Source organism: Alosa sapidissima, chromosome 20 (assembly GCF_018492685.1).
Source record: "Alosa sapidissima isolate fAloSap1 chromosome 20, fAloSap1.pri, whole genome shotgun sequence".
Taxonomy (NCBI): domain Eukaryota; kingdom Metazoa; phylum Chordata; class Actinopteri; order Clupeiformes; family Clupeidae; genus Alosa; species Alosa sapidissima.
In genome coordinates, this window is record NC_055976.1 from 22,748,063 (window position 1) to 22,769,217 (window position 21,155).

The 21,155-nt window shown below is 43.6% G+C and overlaps 1 long non-coding RNA gene across 1 annotated transcript; it reads left to right on the forward strand.

The window, feature by feature from the left end:
* The first annotated feature begins 1,202 nt into the window (after positions 1-1,202).
* Positions 1,203-20,914, forward strand: LOC121694611. Its single transcript, XR_006025840.1, has 3 exons — positions 1,203-1,454; positions 7,496-7,500; positions 20,904-20,914. It is a non-coding gene; the product is annotated as an uncharacterized LOC121694611 (long non-coding RNA).
* Positions 20,915-21,155: the final 241 nt, after the last annotated feature.

Here is a 21,155-nt window from a genome sequence, read left to right on the forward strand (position 1 = left end):
GTGAGGTTCTGGGTCGGATCTAGCTTGTCGGTATGCTAGGCTAGCTCCAAGTGATCTGAAAGTGTGAAAATAATTTCCAGTAAAGGACAGTGGTGCAACAGTCGTTGTTTAGGTACCTAAAACGTGCACAAACGGTCTCGTTGTAGGCCTATCGCTGCAACCAGGAGATGAAGGAGAGCTGAGATCCATAACACCTAGCACATCTCTATGGCTTAATAATGGCTTCTGAAATGCTTTTTTTTTTTTTTTTGCAATGCAGCAAACGTTGTTGATATAATGTGATCGTTGATCCGATTTGCATTAAAGGGCCTAATGGGTGATTGATCTTTATGAGCTCTCTTGGAGCATGTTTTACATGACAGATGACGTTGTCAATGAACAAGTTCTGTGCCCGAGGGGTAGTCTGATTTTGCCAGGGCTTCAGCCCCGAATACATTTTGTACAGTTGACTAACAAATATGAAACCATTATTCCGATCGCGCATTGAAACTTTGAGATGAGATGGACGTATTTAACATACAAGCGGACACGGGTGAACTCACTCTTCTTCATGCAGCAGATTTAACATGAACGTTACCTTCCATAACACATCATTTGGAACGTAGGCTACATGCGCGCACGAGGTTGGGCATGTCATTGTTTGCATTTGATATTTGGTATAGGCCTACGTTACAAGGAAATCATGAAGTAATCAATAACAAGGTGGTGGTGGAGTTATCCTGTTCTCGTCATTTAGACTAGCCTACAAGTTCAGGTTTGTTATCAGCCTCTAGCCTACAGTCTGGAGCTGGCCAAACAGTGGTGGCCTACTTTGCCTAGTTGTAAAATCGAATTAGTGAGTCTTCAATGTTCCCTTCTCCCTAAGCTAAGCATAACAAACCATATAATGCATATTGCTATTTAAAAGCCACTCTGCTAGGTGGCTATATATATATATATATATTGTCCATAATATTCAATAAATGTGGTGCAAATGAGGCTTGAGTCAGTGGATTAATTTATGAAAATTGAAAATTGATTGAAACTGTCGGGCAGTGTGATTGATCTGTATGAAATATTCGACCTCATGTTATACAAGCAGAACTAAACTATGTTTGGGGGAAATATTAGATTTCCACTTTTACAGCCTATAGGCCTTAGGTCTATTCGAGAGATGCGCTAAAGCACAGCCAGCAGGTATGGTGCGTAGGCCTAATGGAGATTCCAAAGCGCTCTTATTTGGTCAGAACCAAGGACAGTGATCGAGGATAGGTACGTCCGTCCTTTTTACAATGCAACAAACTATTTAAAGAGCATCAAGCTATTCAAATCTCTATTATGTAAGCACAAATAATATAACAGTATATTAGTCAGTCATTTTTATTAGGTTAAACAGTGATTTGATAAAGGTTTTTTTAAGGCCCACCCACAATTGGTCTGGCCCATCCAAAACTGGAATCCTGGCGCCGTGCCTGGTCACACAGTGTCCTCAAACTGGTGTGAGAAGAGGTGAGAAAGAGGAAAGAGAGGGAGAGGAGAGAGAGAGAGAGATGGAGGGAGGAAGAGAGAGAGTAAGAGTAAGACAAGGAGAGATAGAGAGGAAGAGAGGATAAGAGAGACAGAGAAACTGGGGTATTGGTGAAACTGTTGGCTCTGTGACTGTCCATTGGCTGTCAAATGTACAGCCTTTGAGCACCCAGTCTAAACCCATGCACAAACAGAAGCACACACACACACACACATACACACACACATACACAGACACAGACACACACAGGAAAAGCACACACAATTCTGCTGCTAACATGCACATATTCACACACATACACACACACACACACACACACACACACACACACAGCTTTTTCTGGACCTTGCAGCACATCCCTCCACCCCCTCCCTCTGGCACCTGGCACGGTCACACATCAGGGTCGCGTCACCTCTCCATATGGGGCTCTCCGTTTTCTCCCGCCTCAGCAGAGCAGACCCACTGCCCCCACCACCACCACCACCACCACCACCACCACCTCCACCTCCTCCACCCTGCACACTAGGCCTCCAGCCCTGCGTCTTATCCCTGCCTCTCAGCCGTCTCTCGGGGGATGTGCCTGGAAGCGCGCGGCGCCAGCTCAGCTATGCAGGTGAGCCTCCCCTAATGAGAGGAGCCCTGCTGCCAGCGGCCAAGTCTGGAGTCTGGAGCAAGCGAGGGGAGGAGGAGGGGACGGGGTTGAGTCTGTGTGTGAGAGTGCCTTTCTGCATAGTGCATACGCAATTATGTGTGTGTTCATGTATACGAGAATGTGTGTGTGTGTGTATTTCTACTGTATGTATGTGAAAATATGTTGGTGTTTGAGTTTGATCATGTCCTTTTAAACCATCTTTAACAATATATACTGTATATGTGTGTGTATGTGTGTGTGTGTGTGTGTGTGTGTGCCTGTGTGTGTGTGTGGTAACAGTGCAACAAAATGTGTGAAAGAGGTGAAAGTATTGTGATTGGGTTGACTTAAGAGAGTGTTGGCAGCATTCCCACTAGAGTGTGGCTACCCGACCCGGCTCGGGTCGGGTCGGGTTTGGACAAATATTTAGAAATTGTAGTCGGGTTCGGTTCGGGTTCGGACACATGGGGGCGATATGCATTGGAAGCTTTACATTTAAAATTCCTTATTATGTTGGGTAACCAACAGGTCTGCTTTACATGATGCAAACGTTTGTTTTTTGAGAATAAAGTAGGCTAAAATGTAAAAAAGACCTAATAGCTTTCTTCCTGTGTGCAAGATTTGCTTATCGTGACAACGCATTTCAGGCATGCCGCCTGAAATGCACACGCGTTGTCACGAATACATAAACAAATGGTTATGCACATTTCGCACATATGCACATAAGCACAGTCTTGGGTGACGTTAAAAAAAGTTGTTAGCCTATCAGGAGATTTTAAGATTATTTGCGTTGCATACTGTGGTAAAGACATAGGCTACCGGTAGGCTATAAGGTCGTCTCGTTCACTGGATGAGGATTTCCTCGAGTTGCCCCAGTTAACGTTGATGCTGCATATGGATCAGTGACAGAGGCACTGTAGTTTCAAAGACTGTTGCAGTTCATTTCAAGACTTTTCGTCAATGGTAAGACAAGAATTCTATTTCAATAGGCTATGCTTGCTTGGGCCTCTTGTGTTAATGTGCACTGTGTGTGACCTGCGTGCGTGCACGCTCATCTGATTCTGTAGACAATTTGTTGTGTGTTCCGTTTAATGGGCTAAAAAGACAGGCTATCCACAAACGTGAACGTTTAATCACTAGCATGGGAATAACTGAGGCATCATCTGCGTCGGGCTCGGGTCGGGTTCGGACATAAAAATGAAAATGCCTGTCGGGTTCGGACGCAACTCTGTCGGACGCGGGCCGGGTTCGGACAGAAATTTGCGGCCCGATCCGCACTCTAATTCCCACACATCCTTGTTCACATCTCTCTGTATCTCTCTCTTTCTCTCTCTCTCTCTGTCCTCCCTATCCGTTGGCAGGGTTGGCGATGGATGGATTAGTGCTGAGTGAGGGGTATTGGGAGAGATGGAGCAGACAGACACACACACACACACACACACACTCATGATGGAGTCCAGGCCTGGAGCCAGACACAAACACTCATGATGGAGTCCAGCCCCGGAGCCAGCCAACCGGCTCCTGTCTGCCTGGACATGGCCTCATTCATTCACCATTAGTGCTCCTATATTGCCTGTGAATGGGCCCCTCTTCATCCTATGAGTCAATTAGCTTGTTGCTGTCAAACTCAAAGGAGCTTTATCAACAAAACCATCAAATTATATAGTCACAGTTACAGTCATTGGGCCCTCATTTAGATGACGAGCAAGATGCAAAGTCTTAAGTTTAACCCAAACTAATATGATAAATAGGCAAAATCTATTTGGCAATTTAATACCACACACAAGATCCCTGGCACAAACATTGGTAGTGAGCATGATGCTCCCAGATGCCATATGATAGATTTAGAGTCTCCATGGTAACAATTTACTTGGCTAGTCTGCCCACAGAGAGTTAACAGATCATCTGTTAAGATTCAAATTCAGTACAATTACTGAACATCATCTTGACCAAATCCAAACTCCATCCTTAACCATAACCATAACGTGTAGCTATCAGTGTCAACAGATAATTAACTGATTATCTGGGGGGTATTCCAAGTACATGGTTTAGTGACAAACCTGGCTAAGTTAACTCAGAGTAAGTGGTAAACCTCCTAATAGAAGAGTTGTATGGCTTCATTCTCCTGACTAAACAATGCCATAGGCCTCTTGTTGTAGGAGGTTTACCACTTACTCTGAGTTAACTTACCCAGGTTTTTCACTAAACCATGTACTTGGAATACCCCCCTGATCATCTGCGGATAGCCTGTGGGCGAACTATCCATGTGAAGTGTGACCCTCTCCTTCTCTCCACCCCCTTGCTCTACTACAACTACTCACACGATATGGACCAAAGTATTAGAACTCCTGGCCAATACACCTACAGGAACGTTTATGACATGACATTGCATTCCATTCCATATGGGCATAGGATAGCTATAACAGCATCCATGCTTCTGGGAAGGCTTTCCACAAGATGTTGGGGTGTGTCTGTGAGGTCAGGCACTGATGTTTGACGGACGAGAGGCCCTGGCTTGCAATCTCATTCTAGTCCACCCGAAAGGTGATCGATGGGGTTGAGGGCAGGCATTGATGTCGAACGACGAGAGGCTCTGGCTTGTAATCTCATTCTAGTGTATCCCAAAGGTGATCGATGGGGGTGGGATCAAGGCTCTGGCCGAGCCAGACAAGTTCTTCTACACCAAACTCACCCTACCATGTCTTTATGGATCTCGCTTTGTGCACTAAGATACAGTCACACTGGAACATAAAAGGCCTTTGCCATGACTCTTCTCAGAAAGTTGGAAGCAGATGATTGTCCCATAAGTATTCAAATGTCTCTTCAGTGGAACTTAGGGACCTAGTGCAACCACCCCATGAAATCAATGATTAAGAGATGTGTCCCAATATACAGTAGTGTCCATATAGTGTATGTATATACAACTAACAATTATTTTTGATGAGTCTGTCAATTACTTTCTCTCCACACACACGCTTGATTGGAGTTTTTGGCCTCCACCGGTGACTTAGGAGGCAATGCTGCCACTGGCGACTTCAAGGCAGCTCTACCTTGCCTAACCCTAACCCTAACCCTAACCCTGACCCTGACCCTAACCCTAACCTGCCTTGAAGTTGACGGTGGGGACCCAAAAGAATATTTCTAAAACGGATAGTTCCGGTCCTCGATTGTGATTGGCTGAATCGCATTTGATGCTGTTGTAAAATCCGGCACAAACATACACCTTTACCGCATTTTGTTCTATATTACTGCGCTACCACAACTTGAAACAAATGTTGGGAGTAGCTGCTTCTTGACGTTGCATGGCAACCATTCTGATAGAGGAAATATATTTCTTGGCGGAAGAATGATTATCTATGAATAAATCATTACATTTCTTGTTGCTGTGCCTTTATTTTATGAAATCTGGTCAGATATGTAGTAACCGTTTTAGAAAAGCAATAAGCCGCTCGAGTCCGTGGGTTACACACACACACACACACACACACACACACACAAACACATACAATATACACTGTATATATATCTGCACATTGTATGTACAGAGAGATAGAGGGAAACATAAAAACAAGGAGATGCACACGTATGTTTAAATCTTTCTCTGACTGTCTACGTTACTGAGATGCTGGATGGTTGTGTGATGCATGAGGCAAACTTGCCATTACTGCGTCATTTTCCTCCCCATTACATGATCCGCTCTCAAGGACTGCTCTGGAATATACGGAAAGTCAATTAAGCCATTCTGACCAGCGGTCCCAAAGGCCATAAATCACAGGCAGAGACGGTTAATCGGAGCTGCCACCATGGAAAGGAGAAAAAACGGAAACAGCCTGACGCTAAACCCTGGGGGTAACAAGGTACAACGCAATTTAGTGGGTTTGCTCTTAAAGGCGTATTACAGAAAAGAGTGAAACACCGCAAAGGGAAACACCAGACCATAAATCAATTTCAAATGAGCAGCTTTGGGAGCTGGCTGCCCTGTAATTCGGTGTAGGTACTGGATGAAAGCAGATCTAAGAGTAATCAAACATGATGTTTAGATTTGGACCGTGAGAGGGTGGTGGGGTTGGGGTGGGGGGTTGGGGGGCAAGATAATTGTTGGGTTGGATTGGATTGGTTTCAAATGGGGGGGGGGGGGGGGGGGGGGGGGGGGGGTCTTGACACCGTATTCCATATTCCATACTCATATGCTCGTATTCCATGTAGATCACTTTAGAACAAATCAAGTGGACATTTTTAATTAAGATTCATTCTTTATTCTGCTTATGGCCACTAATGCTTTCAAGTTGACATCTTCCTTCTTTCAGGGAATACCTTGGTAGGCCCAATGGGAACATGACACCTTTCAGTGAATACCTTTGTAGGCCCAATGAGAACATGACAGCTTTCAGTGAATGGAAAAATAGATGGAAAAATATTAGGAAGATGAAGAAGGAAATGACACCAGAAGTGTCTATAACTTTCTGCTAAACAATGTCCTTTTCCCAACTGGCTGAAGCCCCATTTCATAAGCCCCATGGTGGTTGCTGAGATCTCATTAGGAAGTGATTACCACATTGTGTAGCTCACTGATTAGAAAGTCATAATCTAAACAGTTCTGCTTAGCATCCATCCAGAGGGGTGTTCAAGTGAGAGTCATCATATAGCACAATGAGAAAGAGTCTGTTGTACCTCTCTATCATTTAAAAATGAACATTGATTGCATAACAAAATTTTCATCATAATATGCTTTAACAGGCTCTGGGTGTATCAATTTAACATCAAATTCCAGCGAAAAGACACAGTGCACCACACGCTATAGTGAAGAGAACTATAATGGTCAGAAAACATGCTACTCTATGCAATATGAGTAGTAGTATGCTACTCTATGCACTATGAGTAGTAGTATGCTACTCTATGCACTATGAGTAGTAGCACACTACTGTGAAGTAGTATGCTACTCTATGCACTATGTGAAGTAGTATGCTACTCTATGCACTATGAGTATGCTACTCTATGCACTATGAGTAGTAGCCTTCTGATCACCTTCCTCACAGATGTGCTAATATTCTCTGAGAGGATTAATCACTAGAGTAATACAGTCCTCACATTAAAAGGCAACAGCAGTCACACACAGACACATAACGCATTAGGATGCCTATAAATAGGCTCCAACTGTAGCAAGGCAATAGTCCCATCTGAGCATATGGGCAACAGATGCTGTCCCAGATAAGAAAACAAACAAACAAACCAACAACAACAACATCAATAGCAAAATACACTTATCTTTGTCCTCTTATGGGCATCCTGCAGTTTTCCAAGGACCGTCACTACATCTTAGCTTTAGTGTCCTCACTGGCAAATATGGAAACCAAGAGAGGAGGTATCGGGTGAACACGTGGCATTACCTTGGCAGAGACATTGTAATTAGGTGATGTATTTGAACACCCAGCTAGGGATTTAGGGCTGAAATCATCCAAATTCGACTAGGCAGCAATGTAGTGTGATCCTATCTCGCCTAAAAGGAGGCCTTGACCAGATTATGCCTGATGTCCAGATAAGTCAACACCCCCCCCCCCCCCCCCCTCCACAGTATCACCCTAACCCCTTCTGGCTAATGTTACTACTAAGTGGAATGCCTTCTTGAAATGGCTTGAAATTTATAGGGAAAGGACACAGGGCCAGATGTACGTACATTTGCGAACGTAGCGTTATCAGCATCATGGCCACACCGCAGATTGCGAATGCTGTCAGACCCAAGTTTCCGTCGTATTTATCAATCGTTCAAGCCTTTCTCCGCCCATAAATGCAATTTACGAACGTCCACAACTGAATGGTAGCGCCTACATACAAGCTCAGTTGAATGAAGTTAACTGATGACAACATTAAAAAGAATCAAACGTTTAGCGATCATGAAATAATACCATACATGATAAGATGTAAACAAGCAGAGAGATAATGAAGATCAGTAGTTCTACTCAAACTACTTGTGCTCGTAGGCTATGGAAGATTGGTCAAATCTAGCAAGTAGGAAAGTTTAAGTGAATGACGTGAAAGTGAAAGTAAGGCCAACGAAAGTTAAGGTTGCTTTTGGTAGTAGCCTACAAATACTTTCACCACAAAAACTGGTGCTCTAAATAGCAATTCTGTTCTCTTATTGACGCATTGAACTGCAATTTGGATTAACACCTGCTTTTATTTAGTATTTAGGCGCAGAATAGACGTGCGCTTTCAGGAGCAGTCTTTGTACATTCCGCGGAATACATAATTAGGCGCTCTTTACTCTTCCCCTCCCATCTTTTTACGCTAAACTCCCACTTTCCCCTAGCCTAGAAATCTAGACGCGCCCCTAGGGCTAGTCTAGCAACTCTTGGCTTGGCTTGTGAGCTCCAGAAATCGAAACTCAATCAGGCCAATAAAATCGTGTATAGAGTCGTTAGGTGGGCTTAACATAATGATTGATGGCAGAGTTGCAACGGTTTGGCTTGAATTCCCTGCTACATGAAAACAAATAAGATGGATGTTGCTGTTGGCGAACAGTGTGACACGAGTTAAGCTTTTATTAAGTTGGCAAACGCTTCAACTAGCCAACTAGCTCCGCTGGTGGAAAACGCATGGGACTCATAGCGCTGCCGCTGTCCTATTGTGTGCAGAGGGAATTTGAAAGACAACTGATTATCCCACCCCTCGGACTGAGCACTGCGAACGGTGAGTGCCCAGACCCTACATTTTAATTTAACTTTCCCCTGGATCCTCCCATGACTGCATATGCATGACGCATTCTGCCACTTTTAGCTCCCGCGACAGGCAGTTTGCGCTTTTACATCATTCCGGCCTGTTTGTACATACCTCGCAATGATTTTACACGCACATCGCAAAACAAATACACCTGAAGTGGGCGCAAAAGCATTAGTACATCTGGCCCACAGTGTCAACCAAATAACATGTTGTTTACTGTTATTCCAGAAGCAGAGAGGTGCAATATGTGCAGTTTTCATTTAAAACATTCCAAAGTAGCAGGTATCACGTCTGTCTAGAACACTTTTCTTGGATAGTCTGCCAACAGAGACTTTACAGATGGTATGTTGAAAATATGTTTTCAACATACAATTACAGAAGATCCCTTTTAACCTAACACAACCTATAACCCTAATATTAACCATCAATTGTTGCAACAGATAGTTTGTTTATACCCTGAGCATCTGAAGATCGTGTAAACAAGTCAATGCTTTTTTACCCAAAAATACTCCAATGCAATTAAAGAGCTGTAAAAAACAAATCTCTTAGAGCGGAGCACTCTATCATCTTTGGTTAAAACCATACCTTGAGGTGTAACTGCCCATAAACATGTGCAATACAATATACATGTATGTATATATTATTTATATACAATGTCTATGTATGCTCTCTGTACATAACCCTCTCCTTATCTGACACTGTAGACATGTCATCTGGAAAACCTGTATTTATCTAATACTCTGCTGTACATAATTAATCTCTATCGTCTACATAACTGCACAGAATACTGTAACCTGCACTTTGGTATTTAATGCTTCTTTGCACTTCTGATTGGATGTCAACTGCATTTCATTGGCTCTGTACCTGTACTCAGCTAAATGACAATAAAGTTGAATCTAATCTAATTACAGTGAGATAAATGGCTGGCTGATCATTTCTTTGATACCTCTTAGCGTGTTGGTAGAAGAGGAGTACTCTGCTTTAGCAATTGTAAAGATTGGAGAGGAGAGATCATCTTAGCCCTGAAATAGAATATTTAGCTTGACACCAAGGCTATGTATGGAATAAGGTTCATTTAATTAAGTTTCACTTTACTTGGTGGGAGTATTGTATAGCATGATCATCATGTCTCATATAAATTGGAATCATTGGTTAGCGAGAAGGATAAAAAAACCCCCACATTTGTTCAATTAGTTGCATCTTACAATCAGTGAAACTGCCTTTTTTCCCATCAAGCCTCTTGTGGATAAACTAACAGAGAAGAGGTTCCCTCTGTGTGTATTTCTGAGACAGATCAGGACAACGGTTCCCAAAAGCGCAGCGTTTAGATCACAGTGACTGAGAGAGGGCCAATTCAAAGTGACACTCCCTCTGTCACTCGGGCGTTAATCTCGCCGGGGATTCTGGGAAAACACAGCGCTACACAACCACGCTTCCTGGGGGCCTCTGTGTGCATGTGCTTATCAGAAACCCAGCATCTGGTCAGAGGAAGTAAACACACACAGGACTAAATCAACCCCCAACACACACACACACACAGACACACAGACATAGACACACACAGACACACACCCTTACGCACGCCTACACACACAGATAAACACACAAATAAACACACAAAATCATGCACACACACACAAACACACACACACACACTATCTCACTAACTATCACGTACACATACACACACACACACACACACACACATACACACACACACACACACACACCTCTCAACCCCCAAGTCAGTTTGAAAATCAACGCCCAGCTCATTAATCTCTATTGGTTTGCGTGTCACCGGATTGAGAGGACGAGTAAATGACTCTCCCATTCTTCCTGGAGAGTTTCATTTAGCCTCCTGATGTGAGTTATTATCCTGCCCTCAGAGAGAGAGAAAGAGAGAGAGAGAGAGAGGGAGAGAGAGAAAGAGGGAGGGAGGGAGGGAATGAGGGAAAGAAAAGGCCGAAAACAGATGATATTTACCTCACAATGCAATACTTGGAGAGGAGGGAGAGGTAATTTGTCCACACGTGTCCTGAAAAGTGCTTCTTCACTTCCTCGCCCCTATACCTGTATTAGTTACAGTGGAGCAATGCTCTGTTATTCCCACCTAAAGTGTTTAAGTACAAAAGAGGAAGCTTAATGGACTGCAGTATTATTCATTGAAATGATTAGGCCTTCGACATGATTATAACCTTTCTAAACCATTAGGCCTTCGACATGATTATAACCTTTCTAAACCATTAGGCCTTTGACATGAGATTATAACCTTTCTAAACCATTTGATTAGGCCTTCGACATGATTATAACCTTTCTAAACCATTAGGCCTTCGACATGATTATAACCTTACTAAACCATTTGATTAGGCCTTCGACATGATTATAACCTTTCTAAACCCTTAGGCCTTCAACATGATTATAACCTTTCTAAACCCTTAGGCCTTCAACATGATTATAACCTTACTAAACCATTAGGCCTTCAACATGATTATAACCTTACTAAACCATTAGGCTTTCAACATGACTATAACCTTCACATGATTATAACCTTACTAAACCATTAGGCTTTCAACATGACTATAACCTTCACATGATTATAACCTTACTAAACCATTAGGCTTTCAACATGACTATAACCTTCACATGATTATAACGTTTGATTAGGCCTTCGACATGATTATAACTTTACTAAACCATTTAAATGATTAGGCCTTCGACATGATTATAACCTTACTAAACCATTTGAATGATTAGGCTTTCGACATGATTATAACCTTACTAAACCATTTGAAGATTCCCTGATTCATCACAATTTGTGTGTATGTGTGTGTATGAATAAGTATAATATATTTTTTTTTAAAGTATATTTTTTTGACCTTTTATGCCTTTAATTGACAGGATAGTAGAGAATGACAGGATGTGAGTGGGAGAGAGAGTCAGGGTGGGATCCGGAAAGGACCACGGGGCGGAAATCGAATCCAGGTCGCCGGTGTACGGTGCAGGTGTCCCAGCCAGTTGCGCCACGGCTGGGGCCAAATAAGTATAGTTATGCGGTGGCCACCAGCCTGAGGTAGCCCGCCTTTGCTGACTTGACTTGATCTGATCCCTGTACCACCCAGGGGATCAATTATGGAATGCGGTTGATTAGTCCATTATGTGGTCACCCTGGAGCCAGACTGTGACACAGAACACAAGAGACCATGGCCTGCGTATCGATAACAAGAAGGACGATTGGGAGAAAACACTTACATTGCAGTTGACCTGTGGTCCAGGTACAGTATAGAGGATGAAGGAAAAAAGATAGAGGACTGTTCTCTTTCTCATCACACACATGAATGGATTGAGGCTTACACTTCAGAAGAGAATGAATTCTTGACATTTGTTTTTTTCACTCCTCTTTTTTTCTTTCGTTTTCTTGTGTGAAAGAGATATGCCTGGCTGTCATGGCTGATGGATGATGACCAGAGCGGAATTTTTTTCCCTCATCTCAAGACACAAACACACAAGGAATGCACTAACACACATACGTACAGAGAGAGAGAGACACACACACGCGCCACATAGACACAAACACACACGCCACAAACACACACACACACACCACAAACACACACACCACATAGGCACAAACACTCACACACACACACTGGGACATGCCCACATTCACACAAACATGCACACACACACACACACACACACACACACACACACACACACACACACGAAAGCTGTGTGACCCCTTCAGTTGGACACTCAGAGTGCTTCGGGGTGCCAGTGACATTTGGCTGCCTTTGTGCGCCACACTGAATGTCGACAGTTCGATAGCAGCCACGACACCGGGCCTGGGCTTGGTGTGTGTGTGTGTGTGTGTGTGTGTGTGTGTGTTATACCACCATGGTGGGAGCCGCCGTGATTCACAAGGTTCGGCTGCTTCACTTAACAGACCAAGTGAGTCTCTGCCCCGCCATGCTCAGAGCAAAGTCTCACGTCACAACCGTAACTGGGCCGAGAGCATGGAAATGTCTCTTATGAAAATGTCTTTTGTTTGTGTAGGAACATGTGTGAACATATGTGAACATGTGTGTGTGTGTGTGCTTGTGTGTCTGAGGGTGTGCATGTGTGAAAGGGTTTTACCCACTGAATTTGCCTGCAGCATGGTGTCATGGAAGGTTAGAGGAGCTGAGGTCCTTATGGCCATGCGAATGCACGTGTGCTGGGAACGTTTCCTCTCACTGGACTGGAACTGGCTTTCCAAATGTGTGTCCGGATGAGTGTGACACACGCATGCATGCACCCCGGCTCACACAGTTTGGGGACACTTGAACACAAGCACACACACACACACACACACACACACACACACACACACACACACACACACTCATCACAAAACAGATACATACACAAACAGACATTGTCTCTCTCCCTCACTATTTCTCTCTCTTTCTCTCTCACACACACACACACACACATGCACACGCACACGCATTCACATACTCACAAACACACACACACGCACACACATACACACGCATACACAAACACACACACAAACACACACACACACACACACACACACACACGCACACACGCACACACATACACACGCATACACAAATACACACATACACACACAGAGACAATTTTCCATTAAGCTGTGCATGATAATACATCTCCATTCCGTTTACAGTTCACCTGCACATTACAGCAGATGTTTAAACTAATTAGCTTTTATCTCCAGCTAAGGCGAGTTGCAAATCACTTAACTTAGATAATGAACTAAGCTACATATTTTCAGATCAAACACACAACATGGTACTGGGTGCAGATTGGTGCCAAAGAGAGGCCTGTGTGAATCAGTAGTCTCCTACATGCTTGTAGGCCTGTACAAATCAGTAGTCTGCATGCTTGTAGGCCTATATGAATCAGTCTCCTACATGTACAGTACATGCTTGTAGGCCTATATGAATCATTAGTCTCCTACATGCGTGTAGGCCTATATGAATCAGTAGTCTCCTACATGCTTGTAGGCCTGTACGAATCAGTAGTCTTCTACATGCTTGCATCAAGATGTGTTGTGCTGGGCTTTATCCAAAGATTTTTTTCCTTTAGAGTGACATCCGTTTGTGTAAAAACAAAGTCTTTAGAGAGCACATTAAAGATCTCAGTGCAAGCGTTTCAGAGATGCATAGTGAGGTGGGTAATAATGGGTTGCACACGCTTGGTTTCTAGGCACCACACAGACGTCAGATGTTTTTGTTCTCGCCTGCATTGCAATTTAAGAAATATGGATAACTCTATAAAAAAGAATCAGCCCTTAAGCATAAAAAAAATCAAACGATAATGCTTTGTGTCTCTTTCGCTTAAGATGAGATGAAACGATGTGTGGGGGAAGCAAAGACAGAAATAGCCAACAAATGCTTCTTTTGTGAGGGTGAGAATGAGCCGCGCACAAACACATCAAAGCTCGGGCAGGGGCCGGTAAGTTCTCCTGAAGATAAGAAAGGCGAGTGCAGCCGTTGTCATTTCAGATATGAATTACTTTCATCATTGGCAAACACGTGGCGAGCTGTGTAATCACATTACTGAGAGACCGAATTGACCGATCCGCAGCGTATCTAGGGAAATAATGGTCGAGGGGGCGGTGTGTTTATTTATGCAGGGATGCATAGACATACATTTGGTCATGGTGTTTTGTCTGGCCTTGTCTGTAGACCTTCTCAGAGGAAAACGATGCTTCTGCAGTCCGAGGCACATTTCCCGAGGTATATAAAAACGCAGCACCCTGACCTTAGCAAGCATGAAATTGTATGGACAGGTGGTTAAGCACATCTACTGAGCCCCCTTTGTTCTCACGTCGAATGTGCTAATTGAAAAAAAAAAAAAAACCTCAAAAAAAGACCTCAAGGAGATCGTAATTCCTTCCCATAATGGCACCATGTTTTATTTTAACCGAGTGTGGGCAGGAGGGGGTGGTATTAGCAGGCCCTTATGGACACCCATGGAAACACACCAGAAGGGAGGAGGACCAGAGAGGAAACATAAATGTCAAGATCAAACCCGTTCTGGCGGCACTGGGGCTGGTGTGGCTGTGGGTGTGAGAGAGATGTCTGATGGAGCCAGGCCTGGGCAAGTGTGCAGAGGTGAGGGGGAGAGATGAGATGAGGGAGGGAGGGAGGGAGGAGGAGACCGAGCTTCCTCTGCCGCTGCGCCTCCTCACAACCCTTGGCGCGTTTATTTTCAGAAAGAGGGGAGCTCAGGGAGCCCTGCAGGCAGAGACAGCTGGCTCAGAGGAGTGTGTGTGTGTGTGTGTGTGTGTGTGTGTGTGTGTGTGTGTGTGTGTGTGTATGTGTGTGTGTGTGTGTGTGTGTGTGTTAGAGAAGAGAGATAGAAAGATAGAAAGAAAGAGCACGAGGGTGTGAGAGCTTGTGAGTAAAAATGTGTGTGTGCATGTTTGGATGTGGGTGAGAGAGAGAGAGAGAGTGTGTAGCCTTTGTGTGTGTGTGTGTGTGTGTGCGCGCATGTTTTTTGTCTGTGCGTGTGTGTGTGTGTGTGTGTTTGTGTCTGTGCGCGTGTGTGTGTGTGTGTGCACTCCTGTCCTATATTTAGGGCCTTCTGTGTGCGTCTCCCGGTGAGGCAGCTGTTGTGTACTCAGATGTTTAAAAGTTGAGATGCTGCAGAGGAGTGTCAGTTACCATCAGAACCAACATGAAAAATGAATTTCAGGCCTGATGGCATTGATGCAGGGCTCTCATCCAGGGCTTTTTGCTTTCTGGGGTGTGGCTCACTTATGTAAAAAACATCTTTTCAACCACACTTTACTTTTTTTACTTATAAAAAAAAAAAGGGCAGCCGTGGCCCACCGGTTAGCACTCTGGACTTGTAACCGGAGGGTTGCCGGTTCGAGCCCCGACCAGTGGGCCGCGGCTGAAGTGCTCTTGAGCAAGGCACCTAACCCCTCACTGCTCCCCGAGCGCCGCCGTTGTAGCAGGCAGCTCACTGCGCCGGGATTAGTGTGTGCTTCACCTCACTGTGTGTTCACTGTGTGCTGTTTGTGTTTCACTAATTCAACGATTGGGTTAAATGCAGAGACCAAATTTCCCTCACGGGATCAAAAAAGTATATATACTTCTACTTATTTTACTTGTTGAGAACTAGAACAAAAGTCATCTAGATCTTTACTGGTCGAAGCACCATAAATCTGTTTGTGTCTATTATGCTTTCGATGGCTATTGTGGGGCAGCACATCTAACACATGTAGCCTGTAAGCCATGGTGGGGCAAGTCCTGTGCAACATAAAAGTATGATTGAAAATCTGGAGAGCCAGTGTATTTGTTAGTCATATATTTACATTTAATGTCTTTGTATACTTGTAGATGATTTATACCAAATGAGGTTTTCTCAACTGTGGTTTTCAATCAACTGTGAATCAAACAGGAATAAAATACCACAGAGTATAATTTTGTTTTGAGAAATATGTCCAGAGAAAGAATAGCCATTCCTTGTTGTTGTGCTATATACCAACACCTAATCACGTGAGAAGAGGCTGACTGTTATTAATTGCCTCAAACCATTGGACAACAACTCTTTCCCTACTAACAACGTTCTTAATATGTCAGTCATCAATTTTTCACAGCCAAGGGCCTGCATTAACCAAGGGTCTGCCAAATATGCTCACAGCATAAATAAACCCACAATTGAATATGTGCTATTTTCAACCATGCATCTTCTGCAGATTTAAGTTGTGTTGGCATCCAGAGACATACGGTATATATATAATCTCGAATGTAAATGTTTAAGGAGGCCCCTATGATGGAAACTGTTGAAGGTTATGGGAAGCGACGAGCTGTAAACACCACAGATTGAAAAAGCCACAGGCCTAGGCATCATAGCTAGAGGTCAGAGAGAATGTCATAATAGACCATGTTGTCACAATGCCCATCGTGACATGACGACTTGGGTGATTTCACTGCTGTTAAAATGGTGTAAAAATGGTCTTTTCACCTTCAAACAAACCCACTCACTCGGTCTGACAGTCCGTGTTAAAGACAACGTGTAAAACAGGGCATGTGTGTAATCAGGACAAGCCTAAGCAATTTGGGTTTTCCATTTGGTGGCCACCAGACGGTGTGCATTTGGAAAAAAAAAAGACGAGTTTATTTGGACCTCCTCAAAACAATCCAGGAAACAGCACAAGTGCACAGGTGTTTCACAGATGGATGTTAAAGACATTTGGCAGACTAGCACCTGCTACTACGTCTGCACACATGTGGTTTTCAAATTAAATTCAAAGGCTCACGGACAAGGATAATTGATCCGATCTAAAGTGACAACTCTACCAGTGACAACATCCATTTTTCCTCTTGTATAGGGGACCGTTGTTCCACAAGACATTAGATTTTTTTCCACACTGCGGAAAGAGAACACAATGTGGACATGCGGGTTATTCCTGTGCAGCCAGACCGCCCTCCCTTTACCTGTGCCAAAATGCTAACCTGATCAATTTGGGAATGACACTCAGACAACTAATCTAACTAATCTGGCATCTTCGCGGGCTTTTAATGAATAAGTGTAGATTAGCAGGCATGTGGGCTGCAAATTAGCGTGCCAAAAAATGGCTACAAGGAGCATAGCCGTAGGAGAGATTAACTCCTCGCAAGAGAAAATGTTAATTACATTGCTGTGGTTCCAAAAAATGCAATTAGATTTACTGTTAATCCCTATCTAGCAAGGATTACACTGATTAGGCTGTTCACTGACAGGTTTAATGTACCGAATGGCCAGCACTCGGCTACTCAATCTAGCTGGTAATGATTGCAAGAGTAATTTTAGAATGGGCAAACTAGGAGACAAGAGTCCTTCTAAATACTTGGCATTTCATGAGCTTAGAACTGTCACCTGATCTTTGGCAGTTCCTAAATTCTCTGAACAGAGTCCCAGTGTAACAGAGGTCGTAATTCGTCCGCCGCTCATGGCCCTCGAACCCGCACACCTCCACACACACCGGCATGGGAGTCGAACACTCTAATCACTGAGCTAAAAGCTCAGGCTTCCAACTCAGCGGTTAGAAGCGTTCTTAAGGTTAGGGGTGTGAGGATTTACACAGGAAACTAGCACGCTAGCTCAGTTCGCCTCCGTTACACCAGCAATGCCTCAAAGCCATAGCTCCACTTCCTTAAAGGAAAATTCCGGTATTTAGCACTTTGAGTCCCTTTTCTGGTTTGTTTTGGATGAACTAGAGTGGTGGACACCGAAATTTTGACGATTGGTCCTGTACCGACTTTTCTGACTCGTTTTAAATCGCCTTTGACTACTTCAGAGTGGCTGCAACAGGCATGCACAAACATGTCCTAAAACAACCCTTAACGTTCGTTTTCAAAACTGTGCAACTCACCGAGTGGTTAGTGGTGTTCGTTGGTGTTCCAAAACAAGTAGCATAGCGAAATACAGTTTCTATCGTGTTTTATTTGGCATTTTGTAAAATCCCATTGACTTCTGTTGGAAGACTCATTGCACGTTGATATTACTGCGCCGCCGTCTATGCTTCAGGCTCAAATATTGAGCGGAAGTTTATACGCGGTTGTGAGGTGTCTGAAAAAATAGTTCCACAATAGCAAATAAGACGGCTGGAAATTATACATTGCGCCGATATATTTGATTTTAACAATCAACGAACACCACTAACCACTTGGTGAGTTGCAGTTTTGAAAACGAACGTTAAGGGTTATTTTAGCATGTTTGTGCATGCCTGTTGCAGCCACTCTAAAGCAGTGAAGGCGATTCAAAACGAGTCAGAAAAGTCGAGACAGGACCAATCGTCAAAATTAAATTTCGGTGTCCACCACTCTAGTTCATCCAAAACAAACCAGAAAAGGGACTCAAAGTGCTAAATACCGGAATTTTCCTTTAATATCTGAAACAAACACATTTCAACAGCATTTACAAGGACACAATATGAGATGGAGGGTAGCGATATCACAAAGGTACAATGTCCAATTATGTGCCATTATGAAGTGGAAGGTAGGAAGGCTAGTTCACATTGATCTGCCAGCTCTTAAAGCTTTCAAGTCGTTGAGATGGACACTTTTGGCAGATGATTTTACCTGAAGAAACTTTCAGTACAAGAAAAGATGTACATCTTATGCGTAGTCTATCATCATTATGTGCTGTCAGGGAATTAGCATCTCTCAGTGGGAGCTCAGCTACGGGAACTAATAGAACACTTTAACCCAATGGAACAGACTGTGAGGATGGTTCTGGAGTACTAATAGAACACTTTAACCCATAGACTGTGTATAGTATATGCTTTAACCCAATGGAACAGAATGAGAGGATGGTTCTGGAGAACTAATAGAACACTTTAACCCAATGGAACAGAATGAAAGGATGGTTCTGGAGAACTAATAAAACACTTTAACCCAATGGAACAGAATGAGAGAATGGCTCTGGAGATGGCAGAGGATAGTTTCACAAAATTACAAAATGTCAGGATAACCATGATGATGACATAGGCTAGCCTACATGCAGCTTTCATACTTTTGTTACACTTGCTGGGGTTTTTGTCAAATCTGAACCCTCAGGTCATTGACTTCATTATTGATCTAATTAGCACGGCAGGTATGGTGTAGCCTACATTATTTGATCAGTAGGCCTACAGTATGTGTACTGTGCTCCAAGGGAACTAAACCCTTGAGACTGGTGTTCTCTTAGCACTTCACTCTATGAACTGAGCTACGGGAGCCAATGAGTTAATAAGCTAATACATGAATATTTATTTAATAAATCCACACATTCTGTCTACAGTGACAGCATGCATACATTTTGATAAAGTGCTAGGCGCTGGCAGAAATCTCTCAGCTTGTCCTCTCTGAAAACTGTGTCCGACCATGCCTGCGTGTCGAGCTGTAACACACCCAGACAGCCACGTCTTTCACATCCTTTTTCACGGCAGAGGATGATATTAAAGTTGATCAAACATTTGAGACCTAATCTCTCAGCACTAAAACCCTTCCCTTTTCAAGCTTATCTTGGCCTCATCTCCCCATGGCTATCGGCATATTACCGTCTAGACTTGGCCAACCCGCCACATTATCTCTGCGGAGGAGATGCCATTTTAATGGCAATGTTATTACTGCCTCCAATAATCAAATGGTGAACGCTACAGAGTCCATTAACATCCATTGATCTTCAACCACTGCCCTCCCTCTGACTCAGCACGCCTTCCCAAACTGCCCCTGTGCTGTTATGGCTATCATGCATGCCTCATCATACCTCATTGATCCCAAAAGTACAGAGATGGCTTTGGAGAGATGTAGGGGAGGGTGGTGGTGATTAGTCCTTAATACAGAGCAGGGGTGTGTGTGTGTGTGTGTGTGTGTGTGTGTGTGTGCGTGGGCTTGTTGGCAGAGGAGACACTGACACGTTTTAACCATGAGGAGCATGTGATAAATCGCTGTTTAAAATATGTCTTGTATTTATAGACAAATGAGCCAAAGTGCATGATTTTTTTTGTGTTTAGTGAATGTATTATGTTTCCGAAAGTCTCTCAAACACTGTTGACTTGCGAAAGAGCTGAAAAATTAATGCTTGTTTAAAAAATTCAAGTGCATGTCCTGAACTTGTGGAAAGCACAGAGTCAATGTGGATAAATAATTGAAGCCTGGGACGTTGGAGGGAGTTTGGGCTTCGGGGACATGCAAGAGTGAACTCTTCAGGCCTCAGGACGGCTGTCATGAGGAGGTGTGGGTGGGGATGGGGGGCGAAGGGGGTGGGGGGTGCCTGACTGCACTATTACATGCCTCTCTACTGCCACAACTGTCTGGGTCTCAACACTATTCTTGTCATCATCATCATCGTCATCATCATCATCATCATCATCTTTATCACTATCATTACAACAGTCATCACTGCTAGCATCATCAGCGTCACCACCACCACCATAATCAATATAATAAACATGATGTGCTAAATTGAATGCATTTAACGTAATAACAATTTTCTCCTCAACAAAAAACCTCTCACACATACACACACACACACACACACCAGTGGTGGAGGCTGCTGTGCAAAGCGCCAACCTGCACATAGTTTAGGGTTCAGTGTCTTTCTCAAGGACACTTCGACAAGGTCAGGAAGGACTGGGCTAACCAGTGACTCCTCTACCTCCTGAGCCTCTGTGAAGTGATATCAATATCAGTTGGCGTAAAAAAACAATTTCATAACCCATGTGACATCTGTAAGACATTGTCTCTCTAAAGCATTTTGTTTTTATTTATTTAATCAGCGTGAGCGCCCCCAACC